This window comes from Solanum dulcamara, chromosome 9, assembly GCF_947179165.1.
Source record: "Solanum dulcamara chromosome 9, daSolDulc1.2, whole genome shotgun sequence".
Classification (NCBI taxonomy): Eukaryota; Viridiplantae; Streptophyta; class Magnoliopsida; order Solanales; family Solanaceae; genus Solanum; species Solanum dulcamara.
In genome coordinates this window covers 26,589,738-26,601,317 of record NC_077245.1, presented here as the reverse complement: position 1 = coordinate 26,601,317, position 11,580 = coordinate 26,589,738, and positions in this window count along the sequence as shown.

Genomic DNA, 11,580 nt, shown 5'->3' with positions numbered 1-11,580 from the left:
TATCGTAACATATAGGCACAACTATTCACACATACATATACAACCCACATACATATATACACAACCCACGTACATGTATACACAACCCATGTACATATATACACAACCCACGTACATGTATACATAACCCACGTACATGTCCACTGACCTCTAAGAGTAAGAACACTAACATAAGGCGGAACAGGGCCCCCTTCGTACCCATAATCAAACAAATATATATACATAGAAGGTTTAGTATCAAAAATTAGCTCTGATTCAATGGAGCTTCTACCAAATTTGCTGAGTGGAATCCTAAGCAAGCGGATCCCCAAAGCGCGCGTCTGTACCTGCGAGCATGAAATGCAACCCCCTAGAAAGAGAGGGTCAGTACTACATATGCACTGAGTATGTAAAGTATAAAACATCAAAAGGAGGGCACAACTAACATAGGGATACAGGGGGCAAGTATAACATTCAACAAACCACTGTACCTGCATCTCATAAAATAAAGTCGTACATACTATCATCACATACGGTACTCAGCCCATTTGGGGACCTGATGTAACAACCACATCACTCTGTTATCATAAGCATCTATGTGCTATTAGTGGTATCTCATATAATAATGCCGAAGAACATACGGCCCGATCCATTTATCATATAGTAATGCCGAGGAACGTTCGACTCGATCCATATATCATATAGTAATGTCGAGGAATATTCAGCCCAATCTATATATCATATAATAATACTGAGGAGCATTCGGCATGATCCATTTATCATATAATTATATTACAGCCGGCCTGGGACTCGATGAAAGATGTATCACAATATATATGAGTGGAGTAGTGAGTAACCATATGCAGTTTAAACCATCATTAGAGACTTGTTGAAATAATCAAAATGAACTATCACTCAAAAATTAAGACAATAGCCATAACAAGTACCTTTGGAGTGTCCTTATGGTTTGTATCAAAGTAGCACCTTTGGAGTCATCTACTCATATCAAGGTGTAATAAAATATCTTTTGGAAGTCAAGAAAATGGCCATCTTAGTGGCCTTGAGAATGGGGATTCCTTGGGACTACCCATACTTTATCTATTTGTTTCATAAAGTTCATACCAAAAAAAAAGATTAACTTTACCTACTTACTACTTCCCAAGGTATAGAAAAACTTGAGAAGCCATAGTTCAATTATTAGAAGGGTTCTAGCATAAAGGAGTGAATAAGGGTCATGCTTTATACCACAACCTAAATTATAACAACTTAGGATGGTTGGACACTTTTACATGAATAGAGGCAAAAGGACATAAGTTCTAGGAAATTAAAAACGTTAGCCATCTTAGTGTACTTAAGAATAAGAGCTTCTTGTAGACTTTGTGCATTCTTCGTCCATTGCTTTCTATGGTTCATGCCAAAATAAGAAAGAGAATAAGCTTTATATACCCTCTACTTTCCCTCATAGATTCATTATATATATATATATATATATATATATATATATGTGTGTGTGTTGTGGAACGTACGGCCCGATCCTTAGGTAGATATATATATGTGTGTGTGTTGTGGAACGTACGGCCCGATCCTTAGGTAGTAACATATATCATACTTGGCCCATCAAGGGACTCGGTACCATAAATATATAATCATAAGATCATAACTTACGTTAAGCGCATATCAAGAGGGAAAAAGGGTAGCTCTATTTACTCATGCCAAAGACATGCCAAGAGAAGAAAGGGCTTCACATACCTTTTCTGGGATTAATTGAAATCCGGCTTGCCTTGATACCTCCTTAACCTATTGAAATGAAAGTAATACTAAGATTAATAGTATTTCACTTTCCAATATCTCACTCTACAACCAAGTACTAATAGGAGTCATTTCCTTATCCATTACCCCCGATTAGTTTGTTACTAGTTCCGATGCTACCAAAAATCGGACAACATTTCCCATATAGTTTCAGCATCCCTGAGATTTCAACTCAGCCACAATGTAAACAAACATACCAACAACAAAAACCAGAAACATATTTATAAGTAATTCACTTCAACTTTACATAATACAAGATCCAAACAACTAGCTCCCAACTACGATATAAAAATAGAGTTTTTAATCTTTATTTCGCAAAATCTTTAACCATATCAAATGGAGGGTCGTGTGGCTGAAACCAGAAGCACCCACACCCTTTTTAAATCACTTTAAATCCCTGCAACATGCAACCCCATCAGCTGTATCCGCAGCACCACAACGGCAATACAACACGCAGCTTTGATTTAGCTACTACGACTTTAATCTAGTTTATTTCTATCGTCAAGCATCCTTATGCGATTTTTCTACTAAAAATTTATTTAATACATGTAATATACCCCATATCATCATCATAAACTCCAGTTTTAAAGAGAAACTTTACCTTACCCGAAACTCGCCAAAACTTGCCGGAACTCGCCTCAGAATTTCCTTTAGCGCAGCTGAAACTTCGGGGCTGTTTTATAACATTTTGGGCTGCTCCAAACCATAAAGTTTCATTAATAATAACTTTATAACATCTTGGTGCACCCTATATAATTAATTCACGAAACGAAACCGGAGGACTTACCTTTGTTTCTCCCAATTTGTAGCCCTCTTTCTTCTAGCTTAAGGTTTCTTCTTCTTTTTTTTCTAGATCATTCTTGAATGTAGATGAAGTGTATGGATAAATATGACTTAAAAGTCATCAACATATATATATATATATAGGCTACTTTGTGAATTTTCCTTTTTTCCCTTTGCCTTTCCCAATATTTCCACACTATTAATGTTCATAGCCAACTTGTATATTAAAATAAATTTTGGAAGGTGGTCATTCCCTTAACTTCACCACGGCTACCTTAAAATATCCAACGGTATAAAATATGGGATATAACACCAAAAAGTGTTCAAGGAATTGAAGCAAAGGCTAGTATCGGCTTTTATCATTATTACATGTGATTCGGAGCAGCCATTTGAAGTCATGTGTGATACAAGTAGAGTAGCATTTGGCATAGTACTAAGATAAAGGAGCGAGAAGATTCTACGTCCAATATACGATACTAGCAAATCCCTTAATGTTGCCCAAAGAAACTACACTATGACCGAACAAGAGTTGCTCGCAAGTTTAGATCCTACTTGATCGGTACCAAAGTCATTGTACACACAGATCATGCATCATTGAGATACCTCATGGCAAAGAAAGACGCTAAGTTGAGAATGATTCATTTGGTGTTATTATTTTAAGAGTTTGATTTCAAAGTGAAAGATCGAAAAGAGACTATAAATGTCATGACCAAAGCCTAGAGCCTAGACGTGACATAGCGAATAAGATACCTGGAGGTCCCTTACCCAATCCTCTTAGGATTTATTTAGCTTTTATAGGTAATGACATTCAATACAAGCAAAAATAAATGGGATAATGGTACTAAGGAAAACGACATAGAATAAAATCCAACAACAATCTTAGATCAATATATATTTCGTCTGAATATACCTCTACTAATAGACTAGGCTGGAGCTAAGGCATGTCTCTATATCACCCTCAACTGTAGTTTCAAAAGTACCCAAAGATAACCAAAAGTTTATTCATGTCATAAGCTAGAAAAGGAAAAGGGGATGTTGTTCCCAAAACATGGGAACTCACCTATTATGTAGCCTTCAACGAATTAACTAGCCACATGGAGGTGAGTATGGAGAAACTCTAGTCCTACATGGTGATATCATATAGGTAATAGAGTATGCGTTAGGACTTTGAATGTACTAAGTATGTATATATACATGAGAAAATAGAAGAAATATTAGAACATTAAAGTAGTATGAAACATAGTGCAATGCATGCATAATCAATCATGTAAATAACATGTGAAACATTCATTTTGTGGGAACATAACCATAATCAACATTTAAGACCATGTGAGCTATTACATGGAATCAAACATAACCCCCTACGTTGGCACGGGGAGACTACTTGCCGAAATGAACTCGGTCCACTTCATTCATTTCTTTAACTTTTACTTTAAGGGATTTTGTGCATCCACTAGCCTAAGCCTACAAGGGCTCCTATGTTAGCATATAGTTAATGAGACAAGGGATTGCAACTAGAATTCCCTTACCTAATCCTACCTCAATTCCCCATTCGGTGCTAAGTCAATCCCATGGAATAGTTCATATAACATAAGAACATAATCATTTACATAGCTTTAGATCATCAAAACATCATTCGGTGGAATAGCTCAGTAAAACCTTTCATTTGATTCACACAAGCGAGAATTGGCCTTTCACAAGTGGAATACATTATTTTATCATTCTTTTATTTCATAAGACTCCCTTTAATCATAGACATTTGCTTTCTTAAGCATTTATTTTAGAGTCAACGCCTTCAATTCAAACTTCATCGAAACATAATGAAACTAGGTGGGTTCTATTCAATCAACTTTCAAACCATTTAAATCAATGCTAGCATGCATGAGAGTAATATAATGCATCAATTAAAACATCTTTAAGCAAACCATCAATACACTTTAAAACTCCTTTTCATGCCTTCATATAAGGTCATTTGTTAAATCACCATTTTATGAAATTAAGAGTCAATATAAGCTAAAATAGGTAGATAAACTTCAAATATCCCATAATCTATGCATTTGTAATCATAATATAAAAACCCATAAAATTCACCATTTAAAATTGAATTGCTAGGTTTAGAAAATACTTGGGCTCCATATATGGAAGAACCCATGAATAAGACCCACATACCTTGGAGAATAAAGCCCTAATGAAATCTTGAAAGTGGAGACTTGAAGTTGTAAGAAAACCCTAGCTTTCTTGGTGAAGAGGAAGACTTGAGAGAAACTTGAGAGGATAGGGTTTTGGATCTTAGGATGTGAGTGAGAATAAATAAGTATGGGAAGGCTTAGGGTCCTTTATATAGGTGAATTCATTCCCCAAAATGACCATACTTTGACAATAAAAGAAAAAGACTAAAATACCCCTTTTAAAAAATGGCCAAACTAACTCTATGGATGACCCATCATAATCCGTGGTGCTCACTAGGGCCCGTGGTGGTGTCCTATGGTAAATGACTTGGAGGAGAAAATTTTGGGGTTTGCAGGAAAGTCTCTGAATTTCCTCCACGGAGACCTTCACGGTCCATGAAGGGCATCACGACACGTGAAATATGGTCGTGGTGCAGCACCTGCAGGAGTGACTACCATGGAGCACACCATAGTCCGTGAAAAGCTCCACGGCTTGTGGTCGTCACTCGTGGTCCTTGCCTTGGAAAAGTTTCTGAGGATTATGGGGAGGGATCACCACGAAAGTCTTCACAACTCGTAGTGTTCACCATGGTCTGTGGTCCCTTGTCGCGGGCCCTACCCTATAAGACTAATTTCCTGAATCACCACTATGGTGGATCACCATGAGCATAGTGCGTACCACGGTTCATGATGACCTTTCGTGGTCATCACCTGGTGCTAGTTTTCTACATTTCTCTGGGATTTCATCCTTTAATCCTCAGTTTAGGACTTTTCAAATTTCCATGGTCTTACAATATCTCTTCCTTGGGATCATTCGTCATCGAATGAGATTTAACTATCATAGAAATGACATGGAATGAGGACTAGCAACCCAATACGAATACAATGACACTTTGAAATGCATAAAATATGAGATCTTTAAACTTAGCATAAAACATGACTTTAAAACTCACTTCATGAACATGTATGCATATAAAGACTTAGGAAAATCTGAAACATAGGATTCTTAAACAAATCATGAATAGCTTAGTACCTTAGGTTTATGTAGAGTGAAAGAGATAAGGGTAACATTTCATCATATCCGCTTTTGCTTCCCATGTAGTGCTTCAACTTGTTGATTTCCCCAAAGTACTTTGACGAATGCAACTTCCTTATTCCTTAATCTCTTGACTTACAGATCTAAAATTTCAACCGGAACCTCTTCATAGGTCAAGTTTTCTTCAACATTCACTACTTCCAATGACAGAAAAAAACTAGGATCACCCACACATTTCCTCAATATAGACACATGGAACACCGGATGAACCATGTCCATTTCCAATGGCAACTCCAACTCATAAGCAACCTTTCCAACATATCTCAAGATTTTATACGGCCCTAAATAACTAGGGCTCAATTTCCCTTTCTTACCAAACCGTACTACACCCTTTATGGGTGAAACCTTCAAATATACTCGGTCATCCACATTGAACTCAAGATCTCTTCTCCTTGTATGGGGATAGGACTTTTCGCAACTTTGAGCTATCTTCAGCCTTTCTCTAACGACTCTCACCTTTTCCAAAGCATCAAGCACCAAATTAGGAACCAACAAGGTCATCCCACCTACTTTGAAACCAACCAGAGACCTACATCGCCTCCTATACAAAGCCTGAAACAGTGCCATCTCAATACTTGAGTGGTAGCTATCATTGTAGGTGAATTCAATAAGCGGTAGATGGTCATATCAACTTTCCTTAAAATTCAACACACAAGCCCTAAACATATCCTCTAGTGTTTGAATTGTCTGTTTGGCTTGCACATCGATTTGAGGATAGAATGTGGTACTTAGCTTCATCTTAGTGCTAAGACCTCATTTGAAATGATCTCCAAAAGTGAGTAGTGAATGGGCTACCACAATTAGAAATAATTGACAAAGGCACACCATACAACCTTACCAATTCCTGAATATATAACTTAGCATAATCCTTGGCACTATAAGAAGTCTTGACCGTTAGAACATGAGCCAAAATTTTCATTCTATCAACAATCACCCAAATCAAATCATGATGTTTCTGAGTGTGAGGGAAACCTACTATAAAGTTCACGTTCACCTCTTCCCACTTCAAAGTTGGGATTTCAATGTATTGTGCTAGGCCACCCGATATTTATTGTTCGTCCATGACTTGTTGGCAATTTGAGCATTCGGCCACGAACTGTGGTATGTCCTTTTTCATGCCATCCCACCAATAAAGCTCAGTTAAGTCTCGATACATTTTAGTCAAACTAGGGTGAATAGAATGTGAAGAGTTACGAGCCTTCTTCAAGATCAAACTCCTTAGACCATCCACATTCGGAACACATAATCTACCTTGGTAGTGAAGTACTCCATCTCCTCTTTGGGAAAAGAGTTGTACCTTATTTACTTTCATTAACTTTTTTAACTCCACAAATGTCAGGTCAAGGTCTTGTTTTGACTTAACATCCGCCATCAAAGATGATTCGAACCCTATATGAACAAATATACCACCATAATTAGAATAATTCAACTTCACCTCTAATATAGACAATCGATGAACATCCTTTACCAACTCTCTCTTCCCTTTATCAAAATAAGCCACACTCCCCATAGACACCCTACTAAGTGCATGGGCAACCACATTAGCTTTACCCAGATGATAATTCATACTTATGTTGTAGTCCTTGAGGAGTTCAAGCCACCTCATTTGCCTTAGATTGATGTCCTTTTGAGTGAACACATATTGGACACTTTTGTGATTAGTGAACACATCTAGATGTACTCCATAGAGGTAATGCTGCCAAATCTTTAAACCAAATATAACCGCCCAAACTCAAGACCATGGGTAGGTTAGGGTAGTTACGTTCATGCACCTTCAATTGTCTAGAAACATAGTCTATAAACTTACCATTTTGCATTAAGACATAAACAAAATCAATCTTTGAAGCATCACAATAAACCACAAACCCTTCTAACCCTTCGGGTAGAGTCAAGATAGGGGTAGAGGTAAGTCAATCTTTTTTAAAGTTTGGAAACTCTTTTCATACTCATCCATCCATAGGAACTTTGCCTTCTTTTGAGTTAGTTCCATCATCAGAGATGACATAGAATAGAACCCTTCAATAAACCTTCTATAATAATCGGATAGACCCAAAAAGCTCCTAATGTCTGAAAGAGACAATGATATAGGCCAATTTCTCACCACATTCGTTTTCTTAGTGTTAACCTTGATCCCATCACTGTACACTATGTGACCAAGAAAAGCCACCTCTTTCAACCAAAACTCATATTTACAAAACTTGGCGAACAATTGCCTATCCCTCAAGGTTTGAAGCACAACCCTTAAATGATTTTTATGTTCTTCCTCACTCCGGGAGTAAATCAAAATATCATCAATGAAGACCACCACAAAAGTATCTAAGTAATGCTTGAAAACCCTATTCATTAGATCTATAAACACCACCGATGCATTCGTCAACCAAAATAACATCACTACAAACTCAAAGTGACCATACCTTGTCCAAAATATCGTCTTGGGAATGTTGCACTCCCTTAGCCTTAGTTGATGATACCCAGATTGGAGATCGATCTCCAATCTTGGATAAATGACTTGCTTCTTCCAATTGATCAAATAAATCATCTATCCAAGGGAACGTATATTTGTTGCTAATGTTTACTTTGTTCAATTGATGATATTCTATGCACATCCGAAGCGAACCATCTTTCTTCCTCACAAACAAAGAGGAAGCACCCAATGATGGCTTAATTTAAATATCTAAACATAGCATAAGCTAGATAAGGTAGGAGTGTCATTCTCGGAACACGAGAACTCACCAAAGTGATAGCCTTCAATGTTCAACTTAGCCATGGGGAAGAGAGTATAGAGGGATGTTGGTTCTTACATAGTGATATCATATAGACAAAAGTATGCGTTAGTACTTTGAATGTACTAAGTATGTGAGTGTGCTATGAAATAAAGAACATAAGAGAGAGACATGTATATGCAATATGATAAGTGAATGCATGCATAAGAAATCATCATATGAATCCTTAAAATATTCATTTTATGGGAAAACGACCTTAATTGATATTTAAGACCATGCAAGCTATTACATAGAATCCAATGTAAACCCCTACATTGGCATATAGAGACTACTTGCTGGGTAGAACTCCGTCAACTTTACATTTATTCTTTAACTTTGACTTTAAGGGCTAATTGTGGATCTACTAGCATAAAATAGCCCACAAGGGCCCCTATAGTGGGACATAGTTAATACAATATGAGACTTTACTTAAGGACCCCTTTGGTTGAGCCCCTATCTACATGCTACATTCGATGCTAGGTCAAGTCCCACGGAATAACATTTAAACATCAATATAGCATAAGCATAATGTAACTTTAGCATTAAAACATCAATCGGTGGAATAGCTCATTAAAACCTTTCGTTTGATTCAATACGAGAATTGTCCTTTCACATTGAAACCTTACTTTGGCTAAGAATCCCTTCATCAATCAATCATTTCATAAAGATTCCCATTCATAAGAATTTACTTTATAATATTCATTGGATTCAAACTTCATTTCAACTTTACCTCATCATAAGAAACTAGGTACATTCATTTCGTAAAAACCTTTCAATACTTTTAAAGAACTCTTACATGCATGAGAGTAATGGAAATGCATAAAATACACATTCTTAAAACAACCTACCATATATGTCTTAAAACTCTTTTCAAGCCTTCATATAGGCACTTTAATAACATCATAACTTCATAAAATCAAGAGTCAACATCCATCAATATGTGTAAGAAAACTTTAAATATATTGTAATCTATGCATTTAAAGTCATCATATAAAAGCCCATAAGATTTTATAATTTTAAATTGAAATACTAGATTGAGAAAATATTTGGGCTCCAAGGGTGGAGGGACCCATGGATGAAAACCCATATACCTTGCTTGAATTAACTAGGAATTAAAAAAGAACCTTGAAGAAGTTGGAAACCCTAGCTTGAATTTGGAGAGAAATCTTGAGGAGACATGTGAGTTCTTACCTTGGAAGTTTTGAGAGAATGAATTGAATCGGAGGGGGTCTTAAAGAGAAGAGTGTTTTCAGACTTTGAACTTGGCCATAAAAGTTTCTAGGTTCATTAAACCGAACTTTAGAAAAGACACAATTATCTTTCATTAAATCTGGAAAATTGGCCCTACGGGGCCCTTATACAGGTCATCATCATAACAATGATTCATGCAAATGACCCTCTTGCAGGCCTGAGAAAAGGGCCTAAAACATAGTCTCTGAAGTTTGGGAACGACTCGTGTAAATGTCTCATTCTCAAGGAAATGGCCTGTTTTCTTGGCTTGTCTTGCGGTTTCCCAAAACCTACAAATATTCAAGCCTCTAAAGTTCATGAACGGCTCATGTATATGACACGTCCCCAAGAAACAGCCATTCCTTGGGCTCATAGACTTTTCCCTGAGAGGTCCTTGAAACTTTGCCTACGAACTTAGCATACGAGGGGTTTCTACGACCCGTCTTCTAGAGGATGACTCATCCTGGGAGGTCATAGAACCTCTCTTGAGTGGTTTATATGACCCAACCTTATGATCCATTGAAGGACCTATGAGCCATATAGGGATCATTCACATAGATGGGTTCCAGATTTTGAGACTTTCCTCTTTGGTTCCAACTTTTCAATTTACGGGGTCTTACACTTTGGACACCCTTTACCGATTAGGAGGAGAAAAACATGCAATATCTTCCACTTCGCTTGGTCCACTTGAATCCCATGTCCCAAAATTTTGTGGCCCAATATTATACCTTCTTTCACCATAAAGTGGTACTTCTCCTAGTTTAGCACAAGATTTGTTTTGACACATATTTTCAACACTTGACTAAGATGTTCAATACAAGCATCAAATGTATCCCCCACTAACAGGAAATCATCCATAATGACCTCCATGGTGTCTTCTACCATGTTGGCAAAAATTGAGAACATACATCTTTGAAATGTCGCCGGAGCATTGCATAACCTAAAAAGTATCCTCCTAAAAGCAAAAGTGCCATATGGGCACATGAAAGTAATCTTCTCTTGATCTTTAGGAGTAATAGAAATTTGGTTATACTTAGAGTATCCATCTAAAAAGCAATACCAACCCCGACCTGCAAGACGATCCAATATTTGATCTATGAAAGACATAGGGAAATGGTCTTTCGTGTACGCATTCAGGTTTCAATAATCAATGCATAATCTCCAACTGATTACCAGTTGCATTGATACAAGCACATTATTTTCATTCAGTACGACTATCATGCCACTCTTTTTAGGAACGCATTGCACTGGGATCTCACATTTGCTATCGGCAATGAGATACACAACACTAGCATCGAGCCACTTAAGGATTTCTTTCTTCACCACTTCTTGCATTGGAGGGTTTAATCTTTTTTGGTGCTCCATACTAGGCTTACTATCACTGTCCAGTTTAATCTTATATGTATACACACCACGAGGGATGCGTACAATGTTGGCAATTGTCCACCCAATATCTTTGATGAATTTCTATAACACGCTGGCAAGAGCATTCACTTGCTCCTCAACTTTATCAGCAGCTATTATGGTGGGTAATGTAGAACTGGCCCCCAAAAACCCATATTGCAAAGGAGATGAAAGTACCTTAAGTTCAAGCTTTGGCGGTTCATCTATAGATGGCTTGGCAGGTGGTGAGTCTCTATTCTACAAATCAATCCTCTAACCGTACATGGCTTTTGGGGTAGGAACCAATACTCGTAAGTGCTGCCACCACTTCATCATAGTCAGGAATTTCTTCCCTATTATAATTCAGCAA